A 13,686-nucleotide genomic window follows, 5' to 3' on the forward strand; every position below is an offset into this window, starting at 1 on the left:
TATTAATCTTTTTCTCATCTCAAGATACCAGTATTCTATGCTCCCAACAATTGTGAACTAGCATTCTACTGCCCTCCACAGGTACCAGCAGAAAAGCTAACATTATAATTCATTTCAGTCATTAACAATCTCTATCTAGGTTTTCATGTTCTCAATTGTCATCTAAGAAAATGGCAATCACCCTTTTGCTATGTAAGAAATTGGGATATTGGTGGAGGATAGTAGAAGCCCCACTCAGGTGACTACCACAATCCTTGTTGTGGTGAACGCCAAAAGTTACTAAATTAACATGTTCTTAACCCTCTGATATCTTGGTACAAAGCAATCAGGCTTAACTTGATGTGTAAAGTATTTATGCAGCACGCGAGCAGTAGTAGAGTGGAAACACAACACTCAAAATCCCAATCTAATTTAGAAAAATAGAGTACATTATAATAAACAAAATGACAGCAGAATGATGAAATCTTATAAGTTAAACCGGAGATATGCAATTGTAAAATGTTAGTGAAAAAGCACCTGAAAGCAAAAAGCAGCATTTGCGTCATCAAGTCACGCTAGACAGTGAGAAACTCACAAGTTCAGGCCAACTGCGATAGAGCACAGGTGAAAAACAGGGATCAGAATAGTCCTGCTGAAATATTACAAGCTGCATCCAGCCAAAGACTTCCATTTGAGTTGGAGGAGGCCAAAAGGAGGAGGCAGAGCATTGCAAACATTCAACGCTGTAGCACATAGAGCATGTCAGGTATTGCTGACAGTCACCACTATAGCGCAAACATCTGGTCATGTGGCACGGACAGCTGTTGTTGTAGCTTGAGTTGGCAATTATTGTGGGCTGTTACTGCTTCAGTGTGAAGTGCGGGTCTCGCATTGCTGTCTGTCACTGATGTTTGCTGTCAAAGCTAGGAGTAGAGCTCACAAGAGCTTCGAGTTGCAGCAGTCTCAGGCAGCCGAGTTCTGGCATGAAAGGGCCGGTTCGAAAGGTGTTCAAACTTCAGGATTTTCGCCTCTTTTTCAGGAGTACACTTTGCTGTTAGTGAAGGGTCTAGGACGTGGGTAGGGACCTATGGGGATCAGGGACTCTCTTCATCAGAGGTCAGCAGGGTTCAGGCAGATACAGTTGCAGGTCCAAGCAGGTCAGATGAGTAGTTGCAGGGAGGTGTCTGAAACATGATGTGTCCCTGTAGCTCACACTGGAGGTCAGTCAACTGACCCTTGGACTCTCTTTGGTTTGCTTGGGATGAAGGCAAGCATGTTCAATCTTCCTTCTTAGTTTCAGACCCGGGGAGGTGAATATTGGGTGCAGAGCATTATGTACAGAGGGGGAATGTTGCTTAGAGGAAAGTGTGACAACAGGCACACCCCGGTCCCAGAGGAGCCATGATATGTGAATCCAAATACTATCAAGAATCAATGACGGACACCATAAACAATAGGTATCATCCTATGACACCACATTAGTAAGAGGAATTGCACCATATCACAGAACATGTGTTATTTATCCTTTCATTAGAGGTAATCAAACAAAGAATGGCACCTGGGAGTCCACCTTGGTCCTGAAGAGGAGCCTAGGGTAAGGCTCTGAAACATGTAGACTAGGAAGTCAGGTACATTACATCCCCCACTTCGGCAGCCCCTTTGTAATCATATCACCTCCAAGAGATCTATTAAATCATTGGAATTACTAGGAGACAGGTATTTTTAACTCACCCAAGACCCCACGACTCCTATCCTTCCTGTGATTCACATTGATGACACTAGATTAGTGCTCCATATATCCTGTAGGGTGTAGCACGCCCCACTCCATAGCAGAACGGGAAGAAACCCAATGATGAAGCATACCACCAAGGGGTAACCCTGGTGGGTGAGGGTTTTTCTAACAGGAAAATCCTTTTGTGGTAGTTCTTTCAATTGGACCTCTTTTGTAATGTTATATAGGCTATAAGGAGAACAGACTCAGCCCCACAACCTCCTTCTCCCTCTTTATTTTTGCAATCTTCCTTCTTTGACAGAAAGTGTCCTTCAAGCAGCAGAGCAATCCTCCAGCAACAGGCAGTCCTTCTTCTGTAACTTCCACAGGTCCAGGAGTGTTCTGATGAGCGGTTCTGGAGGGCCAATATTTACATCTGGTGCCAATCTTTGAATGGAGGACTCTCTGTCCTACCACCCACATCTGGTTCTGAAAGGTTTTTCCCCCTCCACTGTCAAGACTCAACTGTCTGGGAATGACAAAAAACAGTGCAGACCTGGTGTCAGAATTCTTTGTGTGTTGCAGGAGGCAAAGTCCTTTAAAATGTTAGTGGGGATGGGTACAGCCCCTACCAAGTCAATCATACCAGGATAGGCTATCCTGTCCACACCTATGCGCTCTTTGTGTTACTTTCTGGAAGTAGTACACAAACCCCTATCAGCAGAGCTATTCACAGTCATGTGGCCCAGGATTATGAGAGAATGCGCTAATGCCAAGGACAAGAAATTCCCAACTTGAAGAGAGTGGGATTTTCTGAATTCTAACTCAAAATCAGATTTGACCATTAAAGAGGATTTTATATTATAATTCATATTTGTGTAAGACATATATTTTGACCTGCCTCAATCCAAGGTCAGCACTTATTAATGTATTAAGGTAGCCCTTTGTTAGCCAATGGGAATGATAGGCCTTGCAACAATGAAAAATGACCTTAGGACATGTAAAACCTAAGTACACATGTCCTACTTTTTGAATACCATGTTTTCTTTGCCCCATCAGCCTTTAGGGCCCACTTTAGGGGTGACTTATAAGTAAAACTGAAGGCTTAGAATAGGCAAAAGGTTTATTTTAAAACTACACTACAGGCTGCATAGGCATCTCTGAGACATGTTTTAAAAGACTACTTTAGTGATGCTAGAGGCATTTAATGTACAGATCCTGTGTACTTATAGTATCACTTTACTAGGGACTTACAAATAAATTAAATGTGCCAATTATAGATAACCCAATTTTACAATGTTTGAAGGAAAGAGCACAATCACGTTAGCAGTAGTAAAGTGCACAGAGTCAAAAAGCATCAAAAATAATTCAGCAAAATGGGAAGGGTGAAGGCCAATGGTCTTGGGCAATTTCACAACTAGGACGTCAGGTCTAACACACCATAGCTGGTCCACCAGATCTTCTGAACACTTTATTCGATTATCTTAATGAAGAAAGTCACAACTATTGGTCTAACATCTTTTAGCCACATCCAGTGAAGTCTTGTTGCCCATAAAGTACTGTTTTCAATTAGAACATTGCATCTGGTGTGAACATTCTATTAATATAAGAAATGCTCCCTAAAGACATTTCGGATACACCTGTGGATTTAACTAATAGATCCTTAATTGAGTGTCACAAAGGATTTCAAATGGCTGATACAATGGGGTTATCACATCGAAAATTAAACAGATTATTCAAGACAATTATACAAATAAAAAGAAACTATTTTATCAGGGTATAATGCTTTAAGTGTATTAAACTCAATAGGCTGATGTTAAATATAAAAAAACTCACCCTAAAAAATCGATGATAGAGAATAAAACAACGTCCACAATAAAGAATTAGCAGGCCTGTAACAACAAAAACATATAACCACTATAAATCATCTATTTCCCAGATGTCTCTATACAAAAATAAGTTTTGTTAGAAATGAGGTCTCTAGTTGGCAGAGGTATACATTCCTGTCCAAGTAGGGACCACAGTCCTAGTCAGGATAAGTCACAGCATAATCCAAATTATCGTGTGCCCATCCTCTGGTAGCTTGGCACTGAGCAATCAGGCTTAACTTAGAAGGCAATGTGTAAAGTATTTGTGCAGAACTTATACAATAATACAGCGAGAACACCACAAAAAAGACATCACACAGGTTTAGAAAAATAAAGAATATGTATCTGAGTAAAATGCTGTTGAAAAGATGAAAATCCAATGTAGACAAGCTAAGTTATCAATTTTTAAAGATCAAATACAACTAAAGTGCCTAGAAAACACAATAGCTCCAACTGGGGCCATCACGGTGTTGTTGACAATCCGACACTACTGGTACTGGTCACGGAGTCACACGGACCACCAGGTACAGTATCTTTTGAAAATGAAGAGCAAGGACATTGCACAGATTCAGAAAGAGGTGCTGCTGGCATCAGTGCAGCATCAGTCCCTTACGGCATTCGAGGAAAGGGGCGTTGGTTTCATGCTGTGAAGCAGATGGTGATGAGGCGTTGATTCCATCTTAATGCAAAGGGAGATGATGGATCGTCCGGGATGCGTCGATTCCGTGGAACCTGGGGGGGGGTCACTGGTCCTGTTCCGTCAGGACGTGATATGTCGACTTCACAGCCTCGCAATGATCCTGAGTGACATCAGCGGAGTCGATGCAACATCAGATTTGTGTTGCAGGCCACAGTCACATGCAGAGAGATCCACAGAGTGGAAGCAGGCTGTTGCGTAGCTGACATCACTGAAGTTGTTCTGGAGGAGCTGTAGTTGGAAACTAGCAAAAAGCTAGCAGTTGAAGTCTTTGCTGTCCCTGAGACATCAAAACAGGAGGCAAGCTCAAGCCAAGCCCTTGGAGAGCACTTTTGGGGAAAGGCAGAGTCCTTCCAGCACAGTCAGAGGTCAGAAGTGAGGCACGGCAACAGAAGGGCAGCAGTTCCCTCAGCAAAGCAGTCGATAGAGGCCTTTGGGCAGCCAGGCAGGTCTTCTGACAGAGTTAAGATGCAGGTCCAGCAGTGTCTGAGTTGATGGAGTCAGAGACCCAGTTTATACACCCAAAATGCCTTTGAAGTGGGGAAGACTTCAAAGAGTGGTTTTGAAGTGCACAAGTTCCCGTTTCAGTCCAGTCTTGTCTGCTAGGGTCCCTGTGGGGCGTTATCAGTTCTTTGTGTGAGGGCAGGCCACTGGCCTTTGAACAGTAAGTGTCAGGGCCTACACCCTTCCAGCCCAGGAAGACCGATTCAGTATGCAGATGAATGCAGATCTGACTAAGTTTTCTGTGTTTGTGGTTGTCTGGGTGAAATACACAAGGGAGCTGTCAACCAGCACAGACCAGATGTTGATTGGAGACAGGCTGTAAGGCACAAATGGTTTTAAGTGCACTTTCTAAAAGTGGCAATTCTAGAATAGTAATATAAAATACAACCTCAACAATAAGTAACATTTTCTATTACCACTCTGGCCATACTAAATATGACACGGTTACCCCTTTCAGGTCAGAATCTACCACTCACAAATTAGGGCAGTCCTAATGCTACTCTATGAAAGGGACAGGGCTCACAGTAGTGGAAAACAGTCCAGAGTAGTGGAAAACGACCAGGACACATACAACACATGTGTACATGTCCTGCCTTTTACCTACAGAGCACCCTGCACCCTGCCCTATGGGTTACCTAGGGCCTACCTTAGGGGTAACGTATATGTAGAAAAAGTGCAGTTTAAGGCTTGGAAAGTACTTTTAAATGCCAAGTCGAAGTGGCAGTGAAACTGCACACACAAGCCTTGCAATGGCAGGCATGAGGCATGGTTAAGAGGCTACTTATGTGGTTGGTACAATCAGTGCTGTAGGCCCACTAGTAGCATTTAAATTACAGTCCTTGGGCACATGTAGTGCACTTTACTAGGGACTTATAAGTAAATCACATATGCCACTTGGGTACGAGCCTATGTTACCATGTTTGAGGGAGAGAGCATATGCACTTTAGCACTGGTAATTTGCGCAGAGTCTTGAAACTAGCAAAAACAGTGTCAGAAAAAGTGGAGGGAGGCAGGTGAAAAGTTGGGTGATGACCAACCTAAGGCTGTCAGGTTTAACAAGTTTTTAGAATAAAAAACTGACGGTACCACCCAACGCCTACCTCACAAAGAAAAGGTTTCGCTCTCGCTTTGACGTGGTTGTTTTGTTATAGCGGTGTAAGGTAAGTCTTATTTTGACAGTGACAACTCCTTGTGAAAGTAACATGTTTTTCTAATTTGGGTGGTGTAAATACAGACAGACATTTTATAAGTGTTTTTCTTGCTCATTGAACGTTAATGTGAAGAACAATTTTGGTGCTACAAAAGTTTATGTCTATATGGAGTCAGAGTATTTTTGAATGGAAGGATAAAATGTAGCAGTGTGAGGTAAGCTTTGCAAGCTGCCACCATGGGCATATAAAGGGTTGGTTCTTTTGGAGCATTTCTGATTTATGGGCTCAGTATGATTGCTTTCCCTCCTTTTTTATACTTCATCTCATTTCATCAGGGTTGAAAAGAGTGGTTGGGCTTAAATGGACTTAATGGGCCCTTTCAATGATTTCTGACGACTTTTCCTTGACGATGAACTCTTTGGTGGAAAAAAACATTTTCATTGTGAGGTAAGCATTGGGCGCCACATCCCGATTTTAATTCTTTAAACTTATTTTTGATTAGAGCCATCTAGGGAATGGCCGAGTTATAGTAGTTTTAAATACTATTGTTGTTACAAGTCTTTATTGTGAGGCACTGATTTATGCTACATAACCAATGTTTCTGGGTGAGTGTTTTTTTTGTTTTACATTGGCCCATTGAGGTTGATAGCCCTGTACAATTATGTCCTGATAAAGTAAAAATTATTTATTTTTTATTTGACACATCCTTAGTGAACCGGAAGGACGCACTTTGTGAACCAGAAGAGGAAGGGAGGTGCAGCACCCGCTGCATTGATGCTGTGAGGACCGCTGTGCGGGCCGTGAGGGAGGCCACGAGGAGGGCCGGACCGCTGCCTCCACGAGCCGCTGTTGTCACTGGCCACTGAAGAAGGCAGAGCAGAAAGACGAGGAGAGAGGCGGTGAAATGTTAGAAGCTGCCAGGAGCCTCCGGGAGCTGTGTTTCAGGTTTAGCGGCATACAATACCGGAACAGCTGCGGTAATCTACGTTTGCGCCTGCATCAGTGTCAGTGCCTGCCTGCCTTGCCATTTGCCAGTCTTTTACCTCCCAATGTTATTGCAGTTATTGCAGCCATTGTTTGGATCAGGCTGCCTTTGAAAAAGCAGTCATAGCCGCTGAAGAGAAGAGGAAAGCAGAGGATAAAAAAAAAAGGAGTTGGACTTTTGCAGAAACCTGTGAGTCTGCTTGAACTGCTTGAACTGAACCCGGCCATTTTTTGGATTAGGGTGGCACAGCAAGACTGCAAGAGCAAGGCAGAGTGTCCTATGCCAGCATACGCCTATGCCAGCATATTCCTACGCAAGCCTGTGCTCCACCCTCCCCTTCCCCTTCCCCCTCATGCCTACTGCCCAGGTGCCCAGGTATCTAGGGACGTAGTGTTAATTAGTGACCAACTGGGCAGGTAGTGGCTAGCATGGGGAGGGGGGTAAAAGCAGCAAGTACAGCAACTACACCAATAGCAAAATGTTGAGGAGTAGAGGTGACATGGAGGGGGTAGATACCTGGTTGTGATTGGCTGTGATTAGATGCGAGAATAAAGGGACCAGCAGCAGCAGCAACCCGGGTGATTTTCTTGCTCCATTCGCTCCCAAGGTAACCTCCCAGGGAAACTTGTAATTTATCAACTAAAAATTATAAATTGCATGGTAGCCAGCCTGACTATAGTGGGTGGCTTATTTGACTTAGAACTTTGAGAATCCTGTCTGGACCCTGGAATCTGGAAAAGTGCTATTATAAGTGCCACTACTACAAGCGCCACATTCAAAGCACAAACTGAGTATATATTGAGGGCGAATTAAGCACAAACTCGCACAGGTTACGCAGGATACGCTAGTCCTGGGAGACCGGGGAGAGCTCAAATAGAGCTAAAGTCGAATCAGGGGAGGTAAGCTTTGAGCTGCAGTTCCCAGTAGTGGTGCAGAGGTGGCTGGCATTAGGCAAGTGTGGCTTGCTCCTCTCAGGGGGTCTGCCCTCCCTGGCACTTACTTAAGCACCTACTTAAGAACTTAAGAAATAAAATAACTTTTAAAGAACCCCTGCAGTTTGGAATTTGGAGCGGGGTGTATCCGCTGTAAGTGGTAGACATATTGTATACAGTATGCCTGCAAACAAAGCTCGATCACGTGGTACTTGTGACGTAAAAAAGGGACCGAAGACAGTCTCCAAAGCAAAGGAAACTGTGAATGGGTGTCGGCCTTCAGGGGTAACAGTCAGTAGTCAAGAAGGAGGAGGGAAAATACTCCAACCGTTGGAACAAGAAGAACCCAGAGAGATAATGGAGACATTGGTGAAAGATCTTCAGTAACCCCACTCGGGGCATCAATCAGAGAATTTGTGGGGAAATATGTAAAAAAGACTCATTACATGCCACACGTGTCCGAGGGAAATATTATTTTTTATCCTAACGAGAGTGAAATCGAATGATCTATAAGGCATGTCTATCAGCCCTCAAACTCAATGCAGATAGAGGATTTATTCCTGGGGGGGGTCAGAGGAGGTTATTGGGGGGAAGGCTTCGCTGGAACTCAGGCAATCCTCATCACCATGCCTCCCGCCTCAAGTAAGGGATGGTAATAGGCTGGAAGAGAGGTCTCAGAGAGAAAGGAAGAGAGGGAGGACCTTCTAGGAGGTCTATGGGGAGGGTTCAGAGGAGAAAGTAAAATGGATACATTTTTACCGCCCTTTGGGTAGACAGTCTGCATTTACTTTAGACACCACCCCTGTACCGGCCAAATCGTTAAGAGACGTAATGTTCTTAATGCAAAAAATTCTACAGGCAATTCTAGAGGTCCTAACGGCAAACAATAGCTTGGGGAAATCACATAAAAATCAATTGCAAGGGATAACTGAGGAGTTGAAATATATCAATAGCAGTATGCCAGTACTGGTATGATTTGTACCAGAAAAGAAGGATCAAGAAACAGGTATCTCAGAGCAAAGTATAGAAAGAGGGGCAAAAGATATAATAAAGACTTCAAATCAGCCGTCAGTATATGTTTCTAAGCAACCAATGCTGGTGATAAGAAGAAATCAAGGATGGGGGAGGAAAGTATGTGGATCCTATAGACCTATCATAATCCCCAAAGAAGTAAACAAAGTAAGCAAAGAAATGTTAGGAGCAAATTTTAGTAGAAAGAGAGGGAAAGGTAGCACAGGTAGCCCAGGATAAGAAATTAAGGACAACACAAGGACAAGGGTGGGAAGTAGTAGTCCCAGATAGGGGGGAGTACACCACAAAAGATAGCCAGTGTACCCTTTCATGAGGATAGTAAACGAGCAAAAAGAAAAAAAAAGGCATCCAAAGAAAGGTAATAGAAGAAAGAAGGGAAAGTGAGGGATTAGAGGGAAAGAATAATGTTAGGAGATTAGTAAGAAGTGGGGGAAGTGGAGAATTAAATAATCCTGTCATGGACTACTCATCGTCTATGTCTGTGGCCCACAGGAACTGCAGAGAGATCTTGAGTTTTGTGGGTTGCTTTGACCCAGGTAGGGGCGGCCCTTTCTGGTAGCCACTGAGCTGCCGACGGAGAGAACGCCAAAAGCAGTCCGTGCCCTCCAGAGGGGCTCCCAGAGGGAAAAAACCCAAAAAGGGAAAAACCCTCTAAGCAGGAACTCCCTGGAACAAGAACAAAAGTAAAACGGTAAGTCTTCTCAACAGGACAAAAAATAGTACTGAAAAAAGCTGGAAAAGGCTAGGAAAAAATATAACTGGCGAAGAAAGAAGCAGGAGCGAAGATCACCACCAAAGCAAGTATTGCAGCACAAGGAGAACAGGAATAACTCACCTTATATACCCAAGAACAGGAAGTGACCAACAGGAAGTAAAAAGGAACCATATTGGATTGGGAATACATCATAGAAGTCGATGGTTTTTGGAACACGCCTATAAAATCCAGATAATGACTAGGTACCACTTGGATGGAGTTTACAGGGTGTTGTAATTCCTGTTCTGAGGATAATATCTTTCTGGGAGACCCATAAGTTTCCGAAGCATAGCAATGATCTTGACAGAATTTAGAAGACAGAGAAATGGTTCGGATTTCCCAATTAATATATGGATTGTGTCTCATAAACCAAGGTATTCCTAAGCTTATGGCATGATTGGGAAAGGAGATTAAATCAAAAGAGACATGTTCCTGATGCTTTCCAAAGCGTAGACCTAGAGTTGAAGTGGTATTGATGACAGGACCCGATGATAATAAGGATCCATCTACAGTATGCACTTGTTCTGGAACGTCTTTTGGTAGTTTTGGAATTTGTAGTTTCTTAGCCCAGGTCACATCCATATAAACGCCACTGGCTCCACAGTCTAATAATGCCAGGGTCCTTTCTTCACGACCATCAGGTAATTGCAGAATAACAGGTAACAGAAATAGGACAGTGGCATCTTCCTTGGAAGAACTGATGGAAGGAATCGCAGAAGATCCCGTCCCCTCTCTTCACACAGAGGATGGGAAGTGGCATCTCCCGAGGTCTTCACAGGACGAACTGGACAAGTGCGGAGCACATGGCCAGCAGCACCACAATATAGACATAATCCTCTTCTCCGTCTATCTTCACATTCGCTAGTAGAAAGAGAACCACAAGCAGTGTCTACTTGCATAGGTTCTCCTTCTGTTGTCTCCTTTAATGCAGGTCAAGGTTCTTCGGGACGATGGACGATTATACGTGGGTTGCCTGACTGAGAAGGTCCACAACTCTTTCTTTTTCTAGACGATGTTCTTGGAGACGATATTCTATAGAAAGCGCTAAATCCATCAAGTCTCGTAGATCGTCTACTCTGGTGGAATGTACTAATTCATCTTTTATGTCTTCTCGCAGACCTGTGCGAAAAAGAGTCACCAGAGTACGTTCCACCCATGTCGCCTCAGCTGCCAATTGTCTAAAGTGTGTGATGTATTGGCGAACATCTTGTGTGCCTTGTTGGATGTCACATAGCGCTTCTTCAGCTGATGCTTTCAATCTTGGGCATTTAAACATTTGTTTAAATGTTCTCACAAAAGCTGAATAGTCAGACAGCACCGGGTCGTTGGAGGCCACTAACGGAGTCTCCCAGGCTAAGGCAGGACCAGACAAGGCACTGATGAGATAACCCACCTTTGTTTCATGTTGCGTAAATTGTGTTGGTCTAAAGGCAAAATAGACAGTCAGAGCATCAAGAAATTCTCAAAGCTTGTTTGGGTCTCCTGAGAACTGAGGCGTAGTAGTAGGGAGGGTGGGAACATCGTAGTTCGGGATGCCAGGGCTTGTCGTAAAGCTGCATTTTCATTTCTTAATTGTTGTAGTTTCTGGGCTTGTCGCTGAATAGTTAAGAGTAGTGACTAGTTAGGTTCTGCAGCAGCCGTTGCGGTATTCTCCATCACGCTGAACGAAATCTGGTTTATTAGACACTGCAATCTGGCATGGACTACTCGGGGTCTATGTCTATGGCCCACAGGAACGGCAGAGAGGTCTTGATTTTTGTAAGTTCTGCCTTGACTCAGCTAGGGGCGGCCCTTTCTGGTAGCTATAGTGCTGCCGACCGAGGTAACGCCAAAAGCAGTCCGTGCCCTCCAGAAGGAGTCCCAGATGGAAAAAAAACCAAAAGAGGAAAACCTCTAAGCAGGAACTCCCTGGAACAAGAACAAAAGTAAAGAGGTAAGTCTTTTCAACAGGACAAAAAATAGTACTGAAAAAAGCTGGAACAGGCTAGCAAACAATATAACTGATGAAGAAAGAAGCAGGAGCGAAGATCACCTCCAAAGGAAGTGTTGCAGCGCAAGGAGAACAGGAATCACTCACCTTATATACCCAAGAACAGGAAGTGACCAACAGGAAGTAAAAAGGCACCATATTGGATTGGGAATACACCATAGAAACATATAGAGAAAGACACCATGTTAAAAAAGATTCATAAGATATGCAGGGAAAAATAAAGAACATGGCAGCTGGGAAAAAGCATAATTACAGGAGAAAACAAAGAAAGAAGAAAAGAAGAAATGGGAAAAAAGGATAGACTTAGAGGTAAGTGAGGGTGTGTGGGAGGGGTGTTCAGGAAACTACTGAGGGTGTGCCGCGCCCGCAACTCATCGAGGCCCCATGCCCAATTTGGGGCTCCGAGAAAAATAAAGAATGGCAAATTCAGTCTGCCAGGAGAACAGCAGGGTTTTGTTTCCACCAAATGGTTTTGGGAAAGAAAGGAAAGCGCTAGCCCTAAAGGAAGTATGAGTAGGTGGATATATTTGAAGCCCTGGGGAAGGGAGACAGGGAGGAAATGGAGGAGACAGTTAAAGCCCTTGAATCGTACGCAACTTTTAGAAGTGATGGCCCTGTGTCCAAGCCAATGTGAGATTGAGTCAGAAGACATAAAGCAAATGGGATTCCTCTTAAACTCAGAAGGGGCGTAGGTGACAAAGGCACTCTTCTGCTCTGAATGTGTTGAACAATTGGTACTGCAAGCTGAGATGGAGCTAATGAATGAGGGTATAAGGTTGGTGCAATTAAGCGAGCCCTTAGGTGTCATGCAGGCCTGCTCCCAAATCAAGTAGGGTGTAACTTGGTACGTCATAAAAATCAAAGAACGTGTGTGATTGGAAATAAGGGCAGATTAAGTGTAACTATAGCCACTAACTACAATGATGTAAAGTTGAAGAACCGCTTTGAGCCCTTTGTAAATTCCAATGATAATTACAGCAGGGGGAATCGAGCGATGTGGATTAGGAATTAAGCTCCTCGCACAGCCACCTGATTTTTTGCTAGAACTTAGGAGGCTATAAAAACAATTAAAACAAGATTTATTTAAGGGAGAGCTGAAAACATGTGATAAAATATGTTTCCAGGAAACTTGGCTGTGCGCCGAACCCAAACCTGTAGATGGTTTTATGAGGCTCTTTAGGGGAGCAACCTGGCAAGCTCCAGGCCGTCTGTCAGGGGGCCTAATAAATTTGGCCTCAACCAGAATAGCGAATAGGCTTACAGAGGTAAAACCTAAGGGTTATATTTATACTCTGGTTGCACCGAATTAGTGTCATTTTGTTTTACTCTAACATGGTGCAAAACTAACTCCATATTTATACTTTGGTGCTAGACCCGTCTAGCACCAAATTTATGGAGTTAAGGTCATTTTTTGGAAGTGGAACCCTACCTTGCCTTAATGAGATGCAAGGTAGGTGTTCCTGTGCAAAAAAAGACTCTATGGCCTTAACGCCATATTTATTCTCCTGTATAAAAATGGTGCACCGGAGGGAAGAGGGGTCAAAAAATGGTGCAAACATACTTTGCCCCGTTTTTTAACTCCTGGGTCAGGGCAGGCGTTAGGGGACCTGTGGGCCTATTTGAATGGAATAAGCCCACAGGTGTCCTCCCCCGGCCCAAGGGACACCCCCACCCACACCAGAGGAACTGCAGAGGATGGGGACCCCATCCCAGGTAAGTACAGATAAGTACAGGCAAGTATTGCATTTTATTTTTTACAGTGCCATAGGGAGCCCTGTAATGGGCCCCCATACATGGCACAGGGTGAAATGGCCATGCCCAGGGGACCTTTGTCCCCTGCACTGACCATTAGGGTGGTGGGCATGACGCCTGCCTTTTCTAAGGCAGGAGTCATGTAGCATGGTTGGTTTAGCACCATAAAATTAAGCTAATCTGGTTAGAGTCATTTTTTTAACTCTAACCTGCCTAAAGTCATTTTTTGGTGCTAAACCACCTTCTTCTATACCGCCAGCCCCACCGACTAAAGTCATTTCTTTTTTACTCTAGCATAACCTTTGCACCGGTTTGCACCATTCCATAAATA

General features: G+C 43.9%; 1 long non-coding RNA gene across 1 annotated transcript in view; it reads right to left on the reverse strand.

Annotated features, from left to right (window-relative positions):
- Positions 1-308: 308 nt before the first annotated feature.
- The window catches only part of LOC138302074 (uncharacterized), a 169,133-nt gene continuing 155,755 nt past the window's right edge, over positions 309-13,686 (reverse strand). Inside the window, exons 3-4 of the long non-coding RNA XR_011205258.1 lie at positions 3,527-3,582; positions 309-2,219 (exon numbers count right to left, since the gene is read on the reverse strand). This is a non-coding gene — a long non-coding RNA (uncharacterized lncRNA). The remainder of the gene's footprint in view (positions 2,220-3,526; positions 3,583-13,686) is intronic.

The sequence above is a fragment of the Pleurodeles waltl genome, chromosome 6 (genome assembly GCF_031143425.1).
Source record: "Pleurodeles waltl isolate 20211129_DDA chromosome 6, aPleWal1.hap1.20221129, whole genome shotgun sequence".
Classification (NCBI taxonomy): Eukaryota; Metazoa; Chordata; class Amphibia; order Caudata; family Salamandridae; genus Pleurodeles; species Pleurodeles waltl.